Raw genomic sequence first — 21,506 nt, forward strand, 5'->3', positions numbered from 1 at the left:
AGAGAGAGAGAGAGAGAGAGAGAGAGAGAGAGGCTTTATCCAGCCTTCTTTTCACTTTTTTGTGTTTAGACAGATTCTCACTAAGTCCTCTACCTAGGCTACCTTGAACTCACTCCATAACTTAGGCAGACCTTGATCTTGCAATCCTCCTGCCTTAGCCTCCTGAGTATCAGAAACAGAATTATTTCTTTAGAGAAAAATGTCCTCACTTTCTACAAATTTTAAGAAATATTGTCATAATAGTTCATAGAGGTAATTGTGAAAGATGTTTTTTCCCTATGGAATCCTTATAATAAGCAGGCACCCTATTAGAAAGTGCTCTAGCTCTGGAAGGAATCAAGCCTACCCCTTCATTTGTGCTTGGGGCAAGCTCAGCCTTTATGGATGAGGGACAGAGAGGATTGCTGGAAATAGGAAAAAGGGCAACTGAAAAGACAAGAAGGCCGGTCTGTTTGACAATCCAGTCAAAAGAAAGTGTTAGGGCGGCCATGGGGACAAGCAAGGGCCTAGGAATAGAGCTGCGGTGAGACAGAGCATTAAAGAAAGCAAGAGCGCTCCAAAGACAAAGGCCTTGTACTTGGAAAGTAATTACAGTAAAAATATGGCAGGAATGTAAAGATAAGGGATGAAAGGGTAATTGGAACAAAACAAAATGAACAAAAGCCGGGAATTACACAAGAAGTTTGGCGTCTGGTCAGTGTAGGATTGCTTCTGCCTCCCTAGCTGAAGGCAAGTACACCTCTGACCACTAGGTAACCCATATGGGTACCTGGAGAAAGGCCACTCTGTATTCCCAAGGAAGGCATAAATCAACCTCCCAGGACCAGAACACCAGGACACCCTCTAAATCTTAAGCCTGACCACTACTCAGGACATAGTGGATAAATACCATTCAGCCTGGTCATTTAGAACAACCACGTTCCACATTCACAGTTGGTTTAGGACTCAGAGCAAAGATGAACCAAGCCCCTAAGGTAGAACCCTGAAATCACCCTCACTGGGAAAGGCCATCATGATAGTAATAAAAAAGAGAGATGGAAAAAGGCAAACCTCCCAGTGCCCTTCACAGAGTGAGGGCAAATGGGTAGATGAGAGACACTGAGATGAATCTTGCTTTAACTGCTGTGTTCTTAAAAGCGCCATTAACACCCATCAACTCATTTGGATTTGGTAGCATTTGCCTCTAACTGGCCTGGGATCAGTGGAGTAGATTCTGTTGCCCCCACTTTCAGCAGAAAGGCTGAGGAACTAAGACTTGATGATTGACTCTAGGGCACCCTACTAGGAAGAGGCAGAAGCAGGAAGGGCTACAGCAGCCTTGTTCAAATAGAGCAGCTCCAAGTAGGGGCGAGTTTCTTCTCCAGCACCATGTCATTCCTCGACAACAACTCTGGTTTTCCTTAGAAATAGAAGAAAGAAAATAGTATGTTTCCTTGCAGGAATGTTCTGTGCATTTAACACCTTTCCTACATTGAGGAGTGTGTGTAACTCCAGCTGAAAACTTCTGAATATGTACAGTTGTCAGGGATGTACACTTATGCCATTTCCCCTGGAAGCCACTGGAATAAGGGCAGAGCCTTCAGTGAGATCTGATGGAAAGGACCCAGGAAGAAAAACACAAAGCACTTGGGGCTGGAACATAAGAGAGAAGGAGGAAGGCACAGCGATCAGGTGGAAGAGACAGTTCAGTTCATTAAGTGCTTGCCATGAAGCATAAGGACCTGAGTTCATATCGCCGGGACTCACACAAAAAGCTGATTGGCAGCACATACCTGTAATCCTAGTCCTGGGGAGACAGAAACAGGTGGCTCCTTGGAGCTCACTGGCCAGCCAGCATCACTGAATTGGTTCAGTGAGAGACCTTGTCTCAAAAAAAGAATAAGGTAGAGAGTAACTGAGGGAACCCTGACACCCTAACATCAACCTTTGGCTTCTATACGCATGTGCATATACATCCAGATGCATACATGCACCCGCACATACACACACACCCCCACCCACACACATGAACAACCAAATATAAAACAAGAATGAAAGAGACTATAGGACAGGGTCAAGTGGGGGAATGGCAGGCTAGGGCTGGGCAATCTGGGTAGACCCATGCAAGCCACAGAGGAGAATGAAAGAGTCAGAATATCCTCGAATCACAGCCAGCCTGCTATGGCCACAGCCCTAAAAGCATACTTCTTTCTTTAGGCTCTAGGTCCAATACTTTGCGAAATGTGCTCATTAATAAACACTATTAAAAATCATATTCTTGACCCTGAGCCACCAAGGAAAGGCCAAAAGGGGGTATCAAATTTCCTGCATAATCCTATTATAAGATTAGCACCTTCTTAAATGGTAATGAACTTCTGGCTGAGGGACCAAATTATACGAGAGGATAATTCTATGGGGTGTATAGGAAACAGGATGGGAATATGAACCTCCAGATAGCTGGAGCCATCACAACCCAAGAGCATATGGAAATTTCAAGTCTAAAAGATCTTGGAGGACACCTAAAGCAATGCCCTGTTGTTTTGTTTTTGGAGAAGTCACATTGCCTCAGTCTGTAAGCCTTGGAAGAGAGATGCCATCCCAAAACACTTTCTTGGGTTTCTCTTAAAAGTCTATCAAGACAGCTGGAGCCTGTAGTGAAAGTACTGCAGAAGGCTCTACTCCCTCTACCCTCATCCCACCAGAGAGAAGAAAGTGCTCTGTAAGACACTATCAGGGTTCGGGCATTCCTGTACCTCTACTGCACCAACTATTCTTGGCTCCTAAGTCATTTCCCAAATGTGCTTGAGGTCTGAAAGATCAAGATGCCTGGCTCACACCTCCAGGCTGCTGTACCTCAGGAGGATTGCGGCTCCTCATTTCCTTCCAAACCAGTGGTGATGAAAGAATGTCCATCCCTAGTTTTCTACATAGAACTACATATTTTGTCCATGAGTTCTGCTTGCCTTTCCCATTTCCAGCATGAAAGATTCCTGAAATTTCCATCAGTGCAAGAAAGCACTGGGCCCCCAGCAGTGGTTCCAGGAATGAAAACAGACCTAGACAGATGCAGGGCTCTGGTCTCCAGCTGCAGGTGGAAACTTCAGCCTGCCCTGTGGGAAGCACGTCCACATCCCTTCACTGAGTGGCAAGGATGCGATCTTCCAAGACTCAAGCCAATGGCTCTTCAGGAAAATGGCTCCTTAGTCGTCTAGTGGGGTACCCTGAGATTCTTTTATACCTGGCACCAAAATCTTGCTAGGGTCTCAGTTGAAGCAAACCTCATCATGATGGCTGGAGGTGGTTACCCTCTAGGCTACTCTAACTTGAAATCCACCCACCCACACCAATCCTTTTCCCACTCCAGGCCTTCCACAATCACTCTACCCAGGATTCTGTTCTCTGATAAAGGTTAGTTTATTTATGACTCATGTTGGACATACTGACTCTATTCGGTTTCAAATTTACTGTACATGTTCTTGGAGGTGTAAATTTCACAAATGCTAAGCACAGACATAGCTGTATTTATACTGAGAACCCATGCAGGCATTCTAAAATATGGTGGTGTTGGACACTTTGCCTAACCTCAGTGGTTCCTGACAAATGACCCCCACGGGTTATTTCTATTCTTGAGAAATAAAAATGTAGAACCACTCTGTGAATGTTCCTCCCCTACCTGTAATGTGTGACCCCCAGGACTGGGGCTTGAGTCTTGAAGTGGCCAGTTTGTCTTCTCTGGACATCTATTTTCTCTTTTGTGAAAGGGGAAGCCTGGCCTGAGGGTTCCTTCCAGCTGTACATTCTCAGGTGCCACAAGGCATCTGTCAGGGGGTTGGGCACATGGCTGGAAGGCAAAGGGAAAGCAGAACATATCTCTCCTGTGTCATCGCTGATCAGAAATATGCCCCTTCATTAGTGCCTGCGTCTGCTTCTCGCCAGCGTTGCTGTGGAAGAGCCATCTGCCTCCAGTCATTAACCCCAGCCTGCCCTCTCTGCTAATGCACTCACAGAGTCACTTTAAGGCTCTTTTTAAAAAACAATGACCCATGGCCAGCAGGACCCTGACAAAGAAGCCAGCCAGCCCATCCCAGGCCTTCAGAGGAGGCAGCTGTGCCTTGGAGTCCAGTTAGATAAGTGCAGAAGGAAGGTGTGTGGCTTCCTGACTGGTGATTAGCACAGCAGTGAGGTCATGCAGAATTCCCTGGAGTTTTGCATCCTGGAACTCAATGCCAAACATGTATTAACACCATCCCAAACAGGGCTCATTCCTGGGCTGCCAGCAGAGCCAGGAAACCCTAGAAATGGAATTTTCAATGGCCATTTTCTTCCAATTTTGTGCTTTGTATATTTGTTGGGTTTTTTTTTTTTTCAATAAAGCTGAAAACTTTCCTTAAGGTACCTGTTACCCTGCCAAAGCTTAGTAACCCTAATATGTCCACTCAATGCTAAAGAATCCACCCACTGTCACTTTGCTAGTACATGTGATTTCATAGCACTCTTTCCACTACTTTAAAGGTCAGTGGCACATTTTACATACACAGCCTACTGATGGAGACACCATTACTCTGACTTCCTGGCATTTCCTATGTGCCAGGTGCTGGTCTGGTGAGTGTTTTGCATCCATTAGCTCATTCAATCCTCACAATGAGATGGCACTAATATTACCCATACTTCACAGGAGAGGACACCAGGCAAAGGGATGCGGTCACCTGCCTGAGGTCACCCTGGAGGTGGTAGGAAGAGGCAATAGTCACAGTCGATGGGCTTCAGCTCTTCACAATCATATTTTTCAGCTTCCCGTGTTGTCCACAGCACACAATGCTCCCTAAGCCCTGATTTCATTGGCTAACGAGTCAACAGTTCCACTTTAAAACTGCCCTTCTGCTGCCCAGGATAATTTCCTGTGTGAGATCCTTCTTTCTCTGTGAGCAAAAATAATCCTTCATATCTGAAAATGCTTAACATCTTTCATAAGCTCTGACAGATTATCTCCTCACCCCAAAAACATTCCTATAAGGCAAGTATAAAAAGTACGCTTAAGCCTCATTTACACATGTCTAATCTTTACTCAGAGACAGAGACAGAGAGACAGAGAGAGACAGAGAGACAGACACATAGACAAGCAATTAATAAAACAAATATTATTAACTTTGCAAGTGAATGTACATACAAGTAGTTTGAAATTCAAGAATAACAGAATGATACTCAGGGAAGGGGTCCCTCCCATCTGTTGCTATTCTCAGAATCTACGTTCCTCCCCCATAATTGGGCAATCTGCTTTTAACAATTTAGAAGTTGTAGCGCCTTCCCAGCCTCAGACCAATTCCAATTTTCCTTAGTCACACATACATGGTGACTTTTTAATTTTTTTCCTTTTTATTTCATTTCATTAACAACTGTTAAGACATGAGCATGCTAACAATTCAAAAAGAATCCAAACAAAATCAATCTCCTTTCCTCTGGTCCTCAGTTACCTGGAGATTATCGTTCTTTCCCCACATTCCTACAGTGGCAACCTATGTATTTATAAGCATACTTATCTTTTTCAAACTCAAAAAGTCCAATATACACTCTTGTGTGAGTTTCAGTGCACACTGATCTTGGAGCTCTTTCTATCACTACATACACCCTTGCCTCCTTTTTAAAAGGGCTATATGATATTTCATTGTATGGATGTACCACAGGTTATCTATGGATCTTGGTTGCCTCTCACTGTCTTCAACCAAGAACATGGTTGCAACAACCACAGATGACAACTGAGGCAGAGGCTGCTGGCTAATCCCATTGTCTAAGGTCCCCTTACTGTATAAAACAGATCAAACACATGCAAGGGCCATTTGTAACCCAGGGCGGTCATGTGACAAACTTCTGGCCATAGGGTTTAAGTAAATACATACACGGTGACTTTCAGGAGCTTCCTTAAGAGCAAACAGCTTATTCCCTTCATGTTCTTCAACTTCATATTGTCACAAAAAATTCTGAGACTTAGAAATGAACAGAAATTTAACAGAGTGTTCCACCAGAGCATCCATCAATGTTGCTTCTTGTTCTCTTTCTTCAAGTTAGTTCACCACTCTGTGAATAAAAGTATACTTACTATTAACAAGTCCAAGTGTTCTATCCTAAAAACACAACAATGTCCAACAGAGAGGAAGCTGGTATTTCAGTGAACATTGATCAATTTTACATTTAATTGTATGTTCATTTCCACAAACCTGATGTCCTACAAATGTGTGTTTAGTTCTCCTTTGAGCTTGATGTAACATCTTACTGTTTCCCTCATTAACAAATTAGCTAAATAAAATCTTTATCATGTACTTATTTTATATATGTTTGATAGCCACTGCATTCTCTTGAAAATATTGCTTAATAATCCTTTTCTCAGACAGCATCTTCAAAACAGTATGCTGGTCAAGCTGGATAGCTACATGCAGAAGAATGAAGCTAGATCCTTCTCTCTCACCCTGCAAAACCTCAATTCCAAATGAATCAAGGACCTCAACATGAGACCTGATACCCTGAATCTGATGAAGGAGAAAGTGGGGACTATGATTCAACTTCTAGACAAGGGAAATGACATTGTGAACAGGACCCAATAGCGGAGGCATTAGACCAAAAATTGGCAAATGGGACCTCCTGAAACCTAAATGCTTCTGTTCAACAAAAAACATCGTCACTCAAGTGAAGAGGCAACCTCCAGAATGGGAAATCTTTCATCTTTACCAGCTACATATACACATCTGCCTGATGACCAGTGACTAGACTATACAAACAAACAAACAAACAAAACCTAAACTGAAAAGTAAGAAAACAACCCAATTTAAAGTTGGGGCATGGAACTGAGCAGAAAGTTCTTAAAAGAAGAAATACAAGCCTGGTAAAGTGGCCCACACCTTTAATTTCAGCACTTGAGAGGCAGAGGCAGGTGGATCTCTGTAAGATCAAGGTCTGATCTAAATAGTGAGTTCCAGGCCAGCTGGGGCTGCAGGGAGACTCTGTTTCAAAAAGACAGGAAGAAGAAGAGGAAGAGGAGGAGGAAGAGGAAGAGGAAGGAGGGGGAGGAGGAGGAGAAGGAGAAGAAGAAGAAGAAGTGGAAGGGGAAGGGGAAGAAGAAGGAGGAGAAGAAGAAATACAATATTCAAAAAAATACTTTAAAATGTTCAATATGGGGCTGAAGAGATGACTCAGATGTTAAAAAGCACTAGCTGCTCTTTCAGCCAACCAAGGTTTGGTTCCTAGCAACACAAAGTCTAACAATCATTCTTAACTTCAGTCTCCAGTTCCAGAGGATACGACCTCCTCTTCTGGCCTCTTCAGGCACTGCACGCATGGGTTCACTTACATACATGTAGGCAAAACACTCATATACATAAAATAAAAATAAATTTAAATTTAAAGGCAGAACTAGATCTATACTGTGATCCAGAAAAACCACCCTTACACATAGTCCCAAAGGACTCTGTACCTTTCTACAGAGATATTTGTTTATCCATGTTCATTGCTGCTTTGGACACAATAGCCAGCAACCTAGATGTCCATGAACAGATGAGTAGCTAGCTACACAACAGACTATTATTCAGCTGTAAAGAAAAATGAAATTCACAAATAAGTGGATGAAGCTGGAAATAATCATTTGGGGTAAGGTAACCCAGACCCAGAAAGACGAAGGTTATATGTTCTCTCTGATATGTGGATGCAAGCTTTGATCTTTAAATATGTGAGTTTAAATTGGAGTACTCATAGAAGGCAGGAAATGATTAAGGAACCATGCGGGGTTGTTCAAGAAAAGGGGGATAGAACACAGGTGGTATGAAGTGGGAAAAGGGAGTAATGGAACAGGAAGGATTAAATGGAATGGGAGATGGAAGGGCAGGGTAGAGGAGGGAGTATGGGGAGGGGTAACTAACACTATGGACCTTTGAATATGTCATGGAAACCTAGTACTGTAGGAGCTTTTTAAAATATGTACATAAACATATATAAAAAGGGTTTAAATGGCAGTACCCTGTAATAGGGGGGCAATACCTCCCCCAGACACTATAGACTAGCAAAAAGCCCAATTCCTCTTATCAAGTCATTAGTCAATAGGGTCCCATAGACCCCCCCCAAAATTACAGACAACTGCCATTGTTCTTGGTTACCTTCCAGAACTTGATGGTAAGACTTGCTGAAGATATCACATTCCTGAGTCATAGGACATAGAGAAATCAAGTTAGTACCAACTTGGAAGCTTTATCCCTACTAAGAAGTTTTCATAGTGCTAGAAGATTCTATGCACAGTCCTATCCAGCTATGAACTCTTTGAACTACAGTAACAACTGGCCTGGCAAGATATGCCCACTGGTACAATAGTGGTGCGAATGTTATGAGAGTAACTAACCACTTTCAGATTGGATTTAAAGCCCACTTCACAAGACAAACCCATGCCTCATACTGTTAATTGGGCACAAAACCCATGACTAGCTAGGCCATAGGCCCTAGGGGAGAACCTAGTACTATTTTTCTGTTAAATGAACATAGTAATAAACTGCCCCCTAAGTTCTTATCTTTCGACCATGAATTAGTATATTTTTCAACCCTCGTCAAAGAAACTTCGTTTTTGCAGTAGATGGTGATTAATACAGAGACTTGCAACTAGCCAATGTGTAGAAAATAAGAGCCCTCCTCCTAAGGTTCAGAGATCATCAAAGATGAGAGGGAAGAAAAATTGTAAGAGCCAGAGGGAGTAGATGTCTGTAGCAAAGCAGTGTTTGCCAGAAATAAAAGCACATTGCACACATGCACTCATAGCAGCTGGGATTGCATGCACAAGACTCTCACAAGATCAAGCCAGCAAAAATACTAGCATAGATGGAAGAGGGGGCTCGTGAATTCTCATCCCTCCCTGAGGAGCAATTGGCAATTGGGCGCCAGGGGCAGCTTCTTCAGATATGCGGGCCATGAGAGGCCACCCGTACTCCAGCAGATGGTCCCCACACCCTTGCAGATATGGCAATACTAAAAGGACTCAGTGGGTATTAATAAGAAAGAGAAGAGAGAGCACATGAAATTGGAAGGGAAAAGTGATGGGGGTTAGGGGAAGACTTCAGTGGAAGAAATGAAAGATGAATTCAATCCAAATACATTATATGCATATATGAATATTAAGTAAAATATTTTAATAATAATCTTTTCTCAGCCTGGTAAGATGACTCAGTGGTTAGAAGCACTTTCTATGTAAGCATGACATGAGTTTGATCCCTGGAACCCACAGTGGAAGGAAAGAACCAACTTCTAAAAATTGTCCTCTGATCTCTACATGTGTACCAAGGTTATGCATACCTACAGTCACACATGGTAAACACACACGCACAATAAACAAACGCACAAACATTTTTGAAAATAGTCTTTTTCTCCATCCTGCTTCCTGGGATAAAGATGCCACCATCTTGGTCAATCTGATTGCCACTGATTGCCAAGTGACCTTGGAGTACCCTGCCTTCCTTGGGCTTCCACCCACAGCATGCCTGTCTTCTTTAAGATGCTATTCTTTAGGCTTTTCTGTTGAGTCAAACTTAACAACGGAATGACTTCATGAAGAAATTGCTACTAACAGACTTTGCAGGGATCCCATCTGAGTGCAGCTGCAGACTCTGCTGCTCCTGGCAGACATCGTTAATCAGTCAGGGCACTTTCTTCCCCCCAAAGCCCATGCTCAAAATGCTTCTCAAGGTCACAGTCTAGGTGGCCATTAGTATCAAAAGAGTTATGAATGACACATAATTACCATTCCTGCTATAGGATACAAAACAGGGTAAGTCTCTCAGTTGTGCAGGCGCTAACATAAAATTCACCAACTTCTATCTTTTTTAATCCTCAGAGGATTTAAGGCAAACAGTTACAGTGGCCTGAGTAAATGCCTATGGAGTTTGAGGACTAGAAGGATCCCTGTCCTTTCCATTAATTCTTGATGAATCTTCCCCTCCATAAGCATACTCAGCTCCATGTCCATACCCATCACAAAGGGAACATGTCACCAGGGCAGATAAGGACTGTTAGGTGCTAGCTTGTGGGAAGACAGAGGCAGATAGAATAGCCATTTAGGAAAATGGGCCGGGCAGTAGGAAGGTGATAGGATATATAAAGAGACCCCTAAGCAATCACTCAACTCATGCAATCCCAGATATATTTAGAAAATGAGAACCAAGAACAAGGGGACCCAGCATCCCCTCCAGCCTAGCTACTAATTAGAATGACTACAAAGATGCTTCCCCTCATTGGGCCTCAGATGGCACATCTGAGACTGAGCTACAAGGCTCCCAGCCCTAAAATTACCCTTCTTTCTATCTAGAACACATTGCCTCTGTGGCCTTGAGGGCCTCTTCAGCAGGGCAAGACCAGGTGTATCTACAACCCTCACCCCACCCCCACTCCCACACAGTTAGGGCTCTGATCCAGCAGGTTCCTGGCTGTTGGCTCAGCAGCAGAGGGGAGGGACAGGCTGCATTTGGTGACTTCACCTTCTCCAGACTGTACGCAAACAGGAAGCCAGGGAGGAGTGATAATTGTTAAATTGGCACTCCAGCAGCACCTGTTGAGTTTCCTCTAATGATGTGAAAAGCCGGGTGTCCAGGGAATAACAGTTCCTTATGGTTGTTAGTGTTGATCGTGATGTTCCAGCAGAGATGACAGGAACAAAATTCCCCTAATGATTTGCTACAGTCCTGTTTCTTTATCCTCCAAGCTTATTAATATCAGCAAACCTACCTGGTATAGATGCTATGCCTGCCACGTGCCCTTCCCTGGTGCTGTCACTGGTCACAGACACACTAAGCACTAAGGAGTACGAAGAACTAGATACTCACTCCTTGCCAGCCAGACACTTAGCATGCTGGCTTTGGGTACCAGACCAGTTTACGGATTATCAAGCAGCAGTAAGTATCAAAAGAAGATCAGAGATCGAGCAGCCACTATGTACGAGCCTGAATAGAAACAGTCTAAGTGATGAGACCTGGGGATAGCCTAGAGAACACATGGGTTTCTAAGAACAACTCAGTTGCACCAGGCAGTACAGCAAGACACGAAATGGAAATGCTCCCTTGTATTTTTCTTTTGCTTGCTTTGTTTTCATGACAGGGTCTCCCTAGTCCCAGCCCGCCTGGAAGTCATTATGTGAACCAGGCTGGCCTCTATCTCACAGAGATCCACCTGTCTCTGCCTCCTGAGGGCTGGGATTAAAGGTGCATCGGATGCTACCTTGTATTTTTTTAATGTTTTATTTATTATTTTTAATTCTTTTATGCATATGAGTCTATTGTTTGCATGTGTGTAAGTGCACCCCTGTCACACAATGTCCACACAATGTCAGAAGGCGTCAGATTCCCCTGGAACTGGAGTTATGGACAGTTGTTAGCTGCCATGTGGGTGTGGGGAATCGAACCCGGGTCCTCTGCAAGAGCAGTCAGTGCCCTTAACTGCTAAGCCATCTCTCCAGCCTCATCTACCTTGTATTTTTATACTTTCAAAAGAAAGACAAGTCTGTTTGGAGCAATAAGTATGTTAAAAGTAATGGGGGGAAGGTGGAGAGAGTTGAATTGGTGGTAGAAGGAAGATGCAGCTAGACCACTTGGACTTGAACTTGCATTAGACTCACGTATAGGGTTTATCTAAGAGCAAGCTTCTGAAGTCCCCTGCCTAGAGTTCCTGATGCAGGATGTCTAAGGTGGGGACCTCTGTATTTATATTTCTAACAAGGTTCCAGCAGCAGCTGCTTCTGCTGGTTCCCAGACATGCTCAGAGTGGGGTGGACTGGACTGCAGGGAATCAGGAATGGGTCAAAGGGGAGCACCATTCTGAAGTCTTCCCTCAAGTAGATGGATATGAAGTCGGGATTTGTTTAATGTACCCATGTTCCTTTTCCTTTTAAAGGTGGATTTTCAGTCCCCTTTACTGTTTTGTTTTGGGGAAGTTAACACTAATAAACACCAACCACTACCTACCACACCTATCTATACTCTCACTTCTGTATGAAATTGGTAGCGATGCTCTGGGCTAACCACAAAAGCCAAAAAACAGAAAGCTGCTTGTCCAATTGGGGATTCTACCTTTGAAAATGCTGCATATGGGAAGCCCATCATAGATCATTCCATCCTTGCTGTCTGGGAGCCTACTACATGCTAGGCATCATTTTATATATATATATATATATATATTCCCTTTACAGCCACGTATCAGGTATGGATTTTACAGATGAGAAAATTGAGAGTGAGGCAATTTGCACAGCCTGCTCGTGATCCCATCTCTAGTATAAGGTCTCCCAGCCCAAGCCCTACATGCTGTGCCCAACTTGCTTCATGCCCCCAGACCTGAAGAAAGCTCTCAGAAAGCTGGTTAGGCAGTCTGTCAGCCTTGCCGATGACCACCTGCAGCAACTTCCTAGTCACTATGTCCTTAAAGCCTCTAAGCTAGCCTCACAAGGGTTATGACTAGGAAGGCCTGACCCTAACATCACAGGCACCTAGGAATTTGGTGCCATCCTCTGCCTTAGTACCTATCCCAACCCAGGTCCCTTGTGGCACCCTCACCTCCTCACCTACCTTCAAGTCCTGCCTCATCTGTTCTCTACCTGAAGACAGTTAAAGGGAAAGAATGGAATGAGCTAATGGAAACCAGCAAATCACACAAGGAGAAATGCCATGTGGCTCCTCTCTCTGAGATACTTAGAGTGGTCAGTTTCTTAAAGTCAGAAGATAGAAGGATGGGTGCCAGGTGCTTAGAGCTTAAGGACTGGCTGTTCAATGATGTGGCATTATTACAGGTCTACAGTAGGTAAAGAGTTTTGTGACTGGAAGACAGTGATACAAATGTACTTAATACCACTAACTACCCACCTGAATATAAGTACATGGTAAATTTTATGTGATATGCATTTTACCACAATTTTTCAATTTAATTCCTAGATCAATGAATCACATGCAAGAAGAAAAGTCTGTGTCTGGAGTCCCTGTTCTAGCCATCGCATGCCTACTGTGCCCACAGCAGAGGTATAGCAGGAAGTACAAATGAAGGTGAGCTGAGGGGGCACTAGGAAGGGGTAAACTAGGACAAGGCCCTGGCAGGCAACACCCGTGCTGGGCATTTGGCCTGCACTCATAGGCTTTCTCATGCACGTGGGCTCATTTGGCTGAATCAGGGAACCCCAGCATGAAACCCTTCTGTGATCACTTTCCTCAAAGACATGCATATGGCCTTGTAGATTGGGATGAGTGCCCCAGTCTTACCTCCCTGGACCTTTAAACACTCGAGTCCCAAACCCTAATCCTGGGGTTCAATTTAAACAAGCATCTACTGACGTTGACAGAGTTCAAATGCATGGACAGAGACTTTCCAGATGGCTAGGAGACCTTGGACAAGCTCACCAAAGTCCTTTCCTTCTGTGACCACAGCAGAGTTGTGATAGGATCCGTGAGGTGATACAGACACCTGCTTTACATCAGCATCTCCTCTTTGCACATCTTTTTCTTTAAAAAAAAATATTTTTATTTTGTTTGTGTGAGTGTTATGCCTGCATATATGTAAGTGCATCCGAGTCATACAATGGCCACAGAGGTCAGAAGAGGGAGCTGGACCCCCTGTCAGACAATTGTTAGCCTCCATGTGGGTGATGGAATTTGAACTCGGGTGTTCTGCAAGAACAGTCAGTGTTCTTAACCACTGACCCATCTCTCAAGCCCCCTTTGAGCATCCTTACCAGATTCTATGTTGTGGGATCTTTACTAGTCTTCAGAAGTATATGGTCAGGCAGGCAGAAAGGTCATATGAGTAAACAGTATCACAGTGAGTGGGGATGAACATCAAGCAGTGACACAGAACCCAGTCAAGAAGGGCAGATTTGTCTCTAATTATGTTGCTGTCTCTCACTAGACTTGAAATTTCTTAACAGGACCCATGTATAGAGCTTATGGGCACAAAAACACTATGCTACACTGGCTTTGAATCCAGCTCTGTGATGACAGGCAAGTTGCTTACCTTTTATGTATCTCTGTTTTCTGTCTATCTAACTCATAGAGTTCTTATGAAAATTAGATAAATTATTACTCAGAACAATATCCAAAAAGATGACAAGTTATTTTTGGCTCAGCTATTCTAAGTACTGGGCTTCTGACATGGGTTTGTGTGTATGACTTTCTCTCCTTTATTTCTGTATAAACAACTTTGTTCTAGACCTTCTAGAATTGTTATTTCTTTCTCAGTAAAGCAGAACATACAGTAAATTCTCAAAAAAAAAAAAAAACAGTTGATAAATGTAATTTAACCATCTTTAAAAGGTTTAAAATTTGTTTGTGCAAGGGAACAAACACAGAAAGCTTTTAAAACAATCAAATTGCGTTCCTGGTCGACCTTCCTGTGCCAACTTGCCTCACTTTTAATTTCCATACAGTCATCAACATGGTCATGTCCAAGGTCACAGACTTGAGCTCCTAGTCTTAAGGAACCCACCAACTTTGAAACCCAGCAGGTGATACTGTCTAGAACAGCCTATAGAGGTTTCCCTAGGGCTCAGTCCTTTACCTAATTACATCCTACAATAGCACAGTGTAGGAGGAGTCAGTCCTGAGCAGGACAAGTCTCTCCTGGTTTGCCTTGCCCGGCCGAGGCCAGGAGCTCTCATCCTAGAAGGCCTTCAGAATAACCAGCAGCCACCTTGCAGGTCCTTTTCCCAGCACTCAGGGCTATGGTGTGAAGCTCCTTCTAAAAAAAGCTGATGCTTGAGATGCTCCCCTTACAGTGCTAACAGCTCTAGGTTTGGTCATATCACATTAAGTTTATCCCACTGGCTGCAACATTTGTAGTCCCTAGAGTTAGGCATGGGGCTAGCAGAAAGACACTGGCCTAGGAACACAGCCAAGGCAGCTGGGACTCCCCATGCAGAAAGGGTGAAATACATTCCTATAAGACAGTGAATCTGAAGCTGGGCTCCAATGCTAGGCAAAGGCCCCGCTAATAAATGTGGGAATCCTAACTTTTAGCCTTGCCCGTGAAACAAATCTGTATAGAATCTTGGCAGGCTTAGACAGACTATCTTATTGGACCCTCCACCCCAAAAATATATTTTATAAAATTAACTACATTTACAGTGTATATACTACTTTGGAGGGAAGCACTTTGTTATTAAAACATTTCAGAAACAATTTACCAAACATTTATTCCACTGACCTAAATAGACCACAAGCCACAGCAAGAGAGCCAGTGCTCATTGCAGCTGAGGACAGTCACTGGCTAATTCCAAGCCATTAATAACTATTAGAGGCCAACTTACAGTTTGGGACCAGAGAGAAATTAAAGTTCAAAGCATTCTGGGACTCTTCTCCTGACATAAGAGTTGATGAGCAGAGCTAAGGGGATTCTAGCTGCCCCTTTCCAACCATCTGTGATATATCAGTGAGAAAAGCATGTTACAGGCCACCTTCCATGGGTGACCCGTGCCCAAGAAAAGCTGAAATTGTCCAGGTGACAAAATTCCAGTGGGAAACAGACACCAGAAACTTGACTGTGTTTTGGGACAGTACCAGCTCCTATAAGGCCAAACAGAACCCAAAGCACTTATCCAACATTTGTATCCAAGGATTTAATTTCCATGTATGATTTCGCAATACAAAATGGTCACAGCTAAATGAGCAGATCATCTTGTGCAATTCAAACCCTGGGTATGGACCAATTCTTGTTCTCATGTGTTCCAACATCCACCTTTGTCTGCAGGGCTCACACTGTTTATCAATTTGATTGGTTCCTTTAAGATTCGCTGCTGTCTAGGCCATTTAAAAATTTTAATTTCTCTTTCAAAGCACTTTGGGATAGTGTTTGAAATTCCAGCACCACCTTTCAAGCCATATTTTATTGTATTTACATTTGAAGTTATTCTCACAAAGCCACATTTGTAATATCTTTCATACATCATCCAACTGATCCCAATCTAGGTTGCTTTTGAGTGATGTAACACTTGAGGCCTGCCCAGTTAACCAATGGTAAGAACAACAACATTACCCTGTATCCAAAGAAAAATTGTGTGCTCCAAACAGTGATTAAAAGTACTGCGTAACAGGCAAGATTATCCTGGAAAAATCTTTTTGTCCTCGCTCTCTATTGCTAGGGATAGAACCCAGACCAAACCTACCTAAGAAAATGTTAACCTATCACAAGGTATAGTGTCTCTGGTGTGTCTGTGTGTGTTTATATCTCTGTGTCCAATGACTTTAATTCACGCATAAGTTTGAAAACTGGGTTCTATGGAAGAAACAAAGGGAAGGTATATTCAAACCTTTATACTTTTAGAGATCGTTGAGTCCCTGACTCTGATTGGGGGCTGAGTGGAACATTCTAAAACAACCCAACTTTGCTGGAGGGCGTATGCCATTTGCTTTTAGAATTGTGGCATAATACATTTTAATTTGTTTGTTGTGGTGAAGATTAAGGCAGAAGACAGAGCCTTGCCTTTAGTGGCAGGCAGGCTGTCACAGCTTTATAAGAGCCCACTCTGTTGAAATCTGTAAAACACACTCACATTAATTACAGTAGTTCAACCAATCTAAGACCCCATCGCTGTAAGATGATTATGTATTATTAAGAAAGAAAAAGTGCTGTCAATTAAGTATAACAAGTGACCTTTGTAAGAGGTATCTGGAATTCTTAGCTGCTAACGGTGAAAAAGTGGCTTAGACTCCATGAAAGGCAGTATGGCTTTTACCTTCGGCCTAGATGACAGACATAATTAACCCTATTTTTTCAGAAAAGAGAAATATATGCATGTATGTAGATATGTGTGCATACGGAGGCTAGAGGTCAACTTCTGATATCATCCTTAGGAAAGCCATTCATCTCCTTTGAGAGAGGGTCTCTCATTGGCCTGGAGTTCACCAATTAGGCTAGACTGGTTGGCTAGCAAGCCCTAAGGACACCCCTGTCTCCATCTCCCCAGCACTGAGATTGTAAGTGTATACCACCAAGCCCAGCTTTTTATGAAGGAGCTGGTGATAGAACTCAGGTCCCCATGCTTGCAAAGCAGGTCCCTTGCCAAGTGAGCTAGCTCCCCAGTCCCCTCATATTTTTTTTGACTTCCCTAAGTGTTAACGTATAACAATCAGCTCTTCTATCTAGCAGACACAGTGGATTTTCAGCGTGAGTGGGAGGAGGACTGCAGCCATGGCATAGTCTACCAACTGCTATGTTTTAGAGATGACCCTGGTCATTTTGTTAGAATAGATGAGAACAAGCCCAAGCTGGCACTGGCTGGGGATCCTGGGGAAGATGTCAAAGAACCTGGAGTTCAGCAAGTAGAACAGGGAAGAGCATTGTACACTGAAGGAACAGCATGGGCAAAGATACAAAGATAAATAATCACTGCTGTCAAAGAGATACAAGCAGGGCTATAGGGATGGGGACGGAGCGTGGGAGAGTTACTGGACATAATGAGCTGTGTTTGCTTTCCTATTTCTTTTCAACTTTTCCATATGCCTGAGATTCTAAAAAGCATTGTTATGCCTCAGAAGTAGCACAGATCTGTGTGAACAAATGTTCAGAATCCTTTGGTGTTCCTAGCTCTACTATGCTCTTATCCACCTGGGCAGGGCCAGCAGCTAGTGGAAAGAAAAGGTATAGGGACAGAAGCCCCTGAGGAAGGAACCAGAGCCCAGGGACCAGGGTGCATGGTATAAGTAGTTGACTATGGTGTCTAGGCCAGGGAGAAAAGCCAGCATGGACAGGCAGCAGGCAACAGATGGGGCAAATTGGAAATGTTCACAGAGTAAGCAGGGCAGGGATGTGGAGGAGGGGACGAAGTCAAAGGTGGAAGGGAAGAGTATGCAGAGAAGCAGGGCCTCGGTTCATCAGCATGGATGCCCAGGTCTCAGGAAATCCCAGAGGGAGGTCAAGAAAACAGGATGTGGTGCTGGCCTCACCTCCTTAGGAAAATGGAGACAGGTATCTTACCCCAGCATCCATGAGAGTGTAATTCCAAATAGAGACTAAATGAAAGAGTTTAGGAAACAATAAACCAACAACTGGGTCTGAATCACTGTTCTTACTAGTTCTACGATCCTGAAATTTCTACCACTTTTAGGTTCAATTTCTTCCTCTGCTGGAAGAAGGAAAAGAAGTGGAGGGAGGGAGGGAGGGAAGGAAGGAAAAGGAAGGGGGGGTACTCATAGCCCTTCCTCCATAGAATACCATAGGTGATCAATAAATGATGGCTATAGTTATGGTTACTATTTCAAATAATTAGAAATGGAAACAGGTATTGTCACAGTCCAAAACTGGCACTAGGAGAAGATAGGAAGTCAGACCCTCAGAATAGAAGGGAGAGGACAGCAAAGGGTCAGAGACCATCCTGGGTCTCCCTCTAGGGCCCAGGCTGTAGGTCAGAGTCACATTCTTCCTGAGATTTCCAGGGACAGCAATGTGCATTTTCTTCCCTAGGTACCTTGAGCCACAGGGAAGGTTCATGCTGGGAACTGTCCTGGAATAAAGAATGAGTGGGAAGGAGCAACCACCTTGCTATGTTCCATCTGGGGAGCCCCTCCCTAAAGGATAAGAAGAAACCCGGCCCAGAGTGCAATTCCTTCTGCTCCATCTTGGCAATGCACTTGCCATTTTCAAACACAAAAATGACTCCCTGAATAATTCATTATTCAAAGGAAACGCCAGCCTAGAGTGCTCGACTTCATTTATTCTGGCAGAAGAGTTAATATCAAACTGTGTGTGTGTGTGTGTGTGTGTGTGTGTGTGTGTGCGTGTGTGTGTGTGTGTGTGTGTGTGTGTGTGTCTGAAAGTGACCCACATGAGAAATCGCTTTTTAAAACGTCGATATCTAAGAAGGCAAGCAGAAGGTTTAAAAGGGCCATAATTCATAAATCAATGACGCCACACTCCTGAGGAAGCGCTCTGCATTAACTGGTCACCAATTCCATTTGCAGCAAGCTGAAACATCTGTGACTCCCCACATCCCCAGTGCCACTCATGACGATGAGAGGCACATCCCAGGAAGACCAGAATCCAGGCAATAGGTGAGTTTGCTATAGATTTGATCTGCCAGTGTCTTCAATACCCAGAACCAGTCCAAAACAGGCAAACAGACCATCTGAACAGCCACGACTTCTAATCTTCTTTGCCTGGCTTTTCATCTAGGCTGCTAACTAGTTAGCATGAGACCTTGACCTTGTCCTTGACAACTAGCACAGGTTTCAACTGAGCCCAGATCTTGGTTCCAAATAGATCAGTGGGGAAATGTAAACAATTATTGTTGTCATTGATGGCTGTGAGAGTGCTTGGCTTTGATCATGGATGTGGAACTTGATCTCCATACCTGGAACTGACTAATAGCCCACCAGTTTTTACAGAGTTCAAGATGAGTGCATCAGAGAGAAATCACTAAGTTGAGGCTACAACTCAGAGTTGCTTTTTGACACCAATGTCCCAGAAAAAGGCCCAGAGTTTGAGTTTGTTAGGAATTCTCACTGCAAACAAACAAGACACCTGGACCCCGGAGCAGGTAGCTCTCAGATTTCCCAAGAGGAATTCAGGAAAGAATTGGCATAACTTCTTCTTCTTCCTTGCTCAGTTTGTTTCCCCTCTCCCTGGACCACCTAACCAAACAGAACACCCTGGAAGAAGGGGAAAAAGAAAAAGCCAGAAAGAGCAGCAGCTCTAACAGAACAAGAACCACTGGGATTTGGAGCCATGTGTTTGCACCAGTCACTGAAATTCAGCTAAAGGAAAGGGCCTTTCACAATGCTCTCCTGGTCAGCAAAAGGTTCCCAGGGCATGTGGTGTACTGAATTTCTTTAGTGCCCTGCTTAAATCTATTTAAGAGCAAGGAAAGTGTTTATCAGTGCCCATGATAGGATGAGTATATTTATAATAAGCATTCTTTCACTTAATCCTAAAAACAATTTGTGGATGAAGAAACTATTCTTAAGCCCCATTTTATAAAGAAAGAAACCCAAGCACAGAGAAGTTAAGAAAGCCCCCAAAGCTTTCTCACCTCTGGTGAGTGGTAGAAGTGGGACATGAACTTGAGCAGCCTGCAACTGGTAGCCATACTCGGTCCCGTAGTCCCTTGTGGGTTTGAACCAGGAGAGGTTGTAAAGAAGAAGGATCAGGAGTCTCCCCTGTGTTTGGGATAATGATAAAAAGTGGCTAAAGACAATAACTTAACATTTACTGAACACTGTGTCAGTGAAGCCCCTATAGACACATGGCCATTTACAACCCTCTGTAGATTTATCATCCTCATCCTTACCTGATGGATGAGAAAACAGAGACCCAGAAAGTTTTCTAATCTGTATATCCTGGAGCTGGACTCTCATCCAGACAGCCAGGGCCAGTGCCAGGTCCCTTAACTCCTAGAGACAACCAGCAGTCAGCATGAGCAGGGCAGACTGGAGCAAACTAATCCCATGTCTAGAAAGCACAGTCCTTTATGCAGCTATCTATGATGATTCTGGGGTCAGATAAACTCTCACAATTCAATTCAGCAGGTATTAAGGCCTCTGTTCAGTTACTCAAGATTAGTCAATTGATCCCTTGCTTTAAGAAAAGAAGGAAGAAGGAAGGAAGGAAATATAGTGTGATGCTGATCGCACTGGCCATGGGTGCCTGCAACTGGAAGAAAGCTCGTCCTGCTGGGCACAGGGCTGTGGCCTTCCACCCTCACTGAAAGCCAGTGTTCTACTATTAAATTTCACTCTGGCAGCAGGATCTTCTTTATCCTTTTTGTTCAGCATAGCATCTAAAAAGGACACAAGGGAGCTAGAGCCCCTACTCCTCAAGCCCCATGACCAGTCAGAAGTACATCTAAGCCTTTTCTGCAACCTTCACACCAAGGCTTCTCTTTGTCACCAAAGTGAGCTGAGAGTCCACCTGTGAGGGTTGGAGGGGCTGGGACGAATGCCTGTTCCATCTCGTTTGTAAATGTGGTACCAGTCTCAGACCTTTCCATGAGCTTCGGGCTTTACATCTCTTGACAGCTTTGCCATCACATCTGCTATCCCACTGCCAACCCTACCATCAGGACATGATATTATGCTGCCAGCCACTTGGTTAGAGAAGCAACATCCTTGAAAATACCCATGGAAACCATGGGAGCGAAATATTCACAAATCAACTTCCCAGAGCTCCATGCGTCTCTCAGCAGTCATCCAGCAAGTCTGCAGAAGATGAAAAGGGAGCAGTCCACAGCAGAGGGTTACCCAAGGTTGCAAGCACAATGGCCAGGACCTGGGTAAATCCTGAAGGGCCCTGGGCTGTGTCGGAGGCCCTGATATAGTGGTCATTTCCTGCAGCCCCACTTCCTCTCATTGTATTTCAGTGGAACAAAAATGTTATAGTGAGCAGCTACTCAGTCACATAGGATATTTGAATAGATGCATCCCACAAGCCTTGAAAACCTGCTCTGTCCTCTGATAACAAAGCTAAAAATACCACAGGCCTAGTTGTGAATTTGATATTCCAAATCAGACTGGAACATGTGTGCGCGCACCTGTGTGTGTGTGTGTGTG

General features: G+C 43.8%; 1 protein-coding gene across 2 annotated transcripts in view; it reads right to left on the minus strand.

The window, feature by feature from the left end:
* Prkce (protein kinase C epsilon) overlaps positions 1–21,506 on the minus strand; it is a 559,250-nt gene that overhangs the window by 392,770 nt on the left and 144,974 nt on the right. The gene's annotated exons all lie outside the window — the stretch shown is intronic.

This window comes from Nannospalax galili, unplaced genomic scaffold (genome assembly GCF_000622305.1).
Source record: "Nannospalax galili isolate Female #2095 unplaced genomic scaffold, S.galili_v1.0 scaffold286, whole genome shotgun sequence".
In the NCBI taxonomy this organism is placed as follows: Eukaryota; Metazoa; Chordata; class Mammalia; order Rodentia; family Spalacidae; genus Nannospalax; species Nannospalax galili.